Here is a 2,848-nt window from a genome sequence, read left to right on the forward strand (position 1 = left end):
TACCCTTGTAATTACCAGTTTGTAACCTAAAAAAAGTCCTTGTAAACCACCCAAACCTGCCCACATACACACACACATATATGTTGGTGTGGCTATCCTTATGAGGATTCTCCATAGATATAATGATTTTTATACTGTACGAACTATAGATTCTACCCCTAACCCTACCCCTAAACCTAACCCTCACAAAAAACTTTCTGCATTTTTACATTTTCAAAAAAACATCGTTTAGTATGTTTTTTTTTAAGCGATTTGAATTATGTGGACACTAGAAATGTCCTCATAAACCACATTTATAGCATAATACCCTTGTAATTACCAGTTTGTAACCTAAAAAAAGTCCTTGTAAACCACCCAAACCTGCCCACACACACACACACACACATATATGTTGGTGTGGCTATCCTTATGAGGATTCTCCATAGATATAATGATTTTTATACTGTACGAACTATAGATTCTACCCCTAACCCTACCCCTAAACTTAACCCTCACAAAAAACTTTCTGCATTTTTACATTTTCAAAAAAACATCGTTTAGTATGTTTTTTTTTTAAGCGATTTGAATTATGGGGACACTAGAAATGTCCTCATAAACCACATTTATAGCATAATAACCTTGTAATTACCAGTTTGTAACCTAAAAAAATGTCCTCGTAAACCACCCAAACCTGCCCACACACACACACATACACTCACTCACTCACATGGCATTCTTCTAGTGAACTGCTGCTGGGCTGCTGTCACAAAAAAGGTAGAGTCAAATCCAAAAATTCTCATTTGAAACTTTTGCTAATACACAAATAGCTTACAAACAAATCTGTCATTTTTAATTAGTATTTTATTTTTTATTATTTAATTTGATTAAGTCAGAACTTATGTTCTGTAATGGGATTCAGAAGAGATAAAAATAATGTTATATCGTAACATGTAGAGCTAAAATATAATTATTATTATTTATTTTTTTTAATTCGATATTGTCTCTTAGTTGGGATGAAACCCCTAGTACTGCTCTTGTTGTATGCACTGGGAACATCAGTGGTGCTGGCAGACCCCAACAAAGAGGAATCCAGACCCTCAGAGGAGCCGAGGCCCTCAGAGGAACCCACTGGTCCAAAGAGTGATCCCTGCGCAAAGAAGTGTACCTGTATCCAAGATGACTACACCTTAGAGCTCAACGTCTACTGCAGCACACGCAACTTCACCCAAGATCCCTCCGACATCCCCGTGTCTACACGCTCACTATGGCTAGATGAAAACCTATTTATAAACTTAACAGCAGCTGCTTTCGAAAATCTGTCCAATCTGGAGTTCTTGAACCTATAGAGTGGCCTGCTGGTAACCCTTGATGCCAATGTATTTAAAGGACTGCAAGCCCTTGCTCACCTGCACCTTGAGAGAAACAATATTCACTCATTACCTGGCATTGTCTTTCAGGGCACACCCAATCTTGCATCCCTCAGCCTCAACAATAATCAGCTGTCTCGAATAGATGACAGGTTGTTCGCTGGGCTTTCCCACATGTGGTTGTTGAACTTAGGATAGAACTCATTGTCCATTCTGCCTGAGACAGGATTCCATGACCTGCATGGATTATGAGAGTTAGTTCTAGTTGGGAAACGACTGGCTTATCTACAACCCCAACTATTTCAGGGTCTGACCAAGCTCAAGGAATTGGACCTAACTAGAAACTATCTGAAGGTCATAAAGGCAAATGTGTTTCTGAAACTACCAAAGCTGCAGAAGCTTTATCTGGCCCAAAATCAGATAGTGACAGTTAAATAACTCAATCGGTAGCCTAGGACCAGGGACTTTCCGTGATCTCAGTACCTTGATGTCACAATCAGATACGAGCCTTGGGACTGAGAGTCTTTGAAGGGCTGAGTCAGTTAGAGGTGCTGAACTTGAAGCACAACCAGCTACAAGAGGCACGCATGGGCACATTTATGGGCCTTAACCTCCTTGCTGTAATAAAACTTACTGGCAGCTGTTTCCAGAGCCTCCCAGATCAAGATTTTAAGGGTCAGTCGATGCTCCAAAGTATTCAACTTGATCGAAGCTGTCTGACAAAAGACTCAACTCAAAGTTTCATTGGTCTAACAGGCCTTTGTTGCCTTTTCCTACAACAGCTTGATTTGAGATTCAACCAGTTAACATCCATCCCCTCCACCACATTTTTTGGTCTGAAGAACCTTAATTTCCTGTTGCTGTCAGGCAACTTCCTTCACCATCTTCCTGCTGAAGCCTTGATGCTCCTGCAACACCTGTCTTAGCTGGATCTCTCAGGAAACAAGCTGCAGTACATACTTAATGCTACAATATACATGCTGCCAGGTTTACGTTACTTGAACCTAAAAGACAACGCACTGATCAACCTCCCTGCGTCTATACCTGATAGCTTGGAGCAACTTTGGCTCTCGGGTAACAAGTGGAAATGTGACTGTAGTGCTAAACCTTTAAAAAATTTCAGTCTACAGAAGCCACATGTGGTTCCACTGCAAGTTGAAATACTTGGGGAGGGTGAGGAGCCTCATACATTTGTCACAATATACAAAAACATTGCATGTGCCAGCCAACCCAGTGTTTCTGGACTTGACATGAAGAACATTGGAAGTGAAAATTTTCTGAACTGTTAAATCTAAAGATCTTAATTCTAATCTGACTACACACTATAGATTACTGTTTCTATTCAATCATTATAGTTCTAACCCATATCTCACAGCTTCAATTCATGACTGTTATTTATCTCCAGCAACAGTTTTGTTGTTGTTGTTGTTGTTGCAAACAGACTTTAATAAGGTGGTATGACAGGCTGTCTTTCCCGAGTAATGTTAAAATAACAAAAGACA

At 39.9% G+C, this 2,848-nt stretch overlaps 1 pseudogene; it reads left to right on the forward strand.

Moving 5' to 3' along the window:
- The first annotated feature begins 992 nt into the window (after nt 1-992).
- On the forward strand, nt 993-2,635 carry LOC127449962 (insulin-like growth factor-binding protein complex acid labile subunit; annotated as a pseudogene).
- The last annotated feature ends 213 nt before the right edge of the window (nt 2,636-2,848 follow it).

Source organism: Myxocyprinus asiaticus, chromosome 13 (genome assembly GCF_019703515.2).
Source record: "Myxocyprinus asiaticus isolate MX2 ecotype Aquarium Trade chromosome 13, UBuf_Myxa_2, whole genome shotgun sequence".
Taxonomy (NCBI): Eukaryota; Metazoa; Chordata; class Actinopteri; order Cypriniformes; family Catostomidae; genus Myxocyprinus; species Myxocyprinus asiaticus.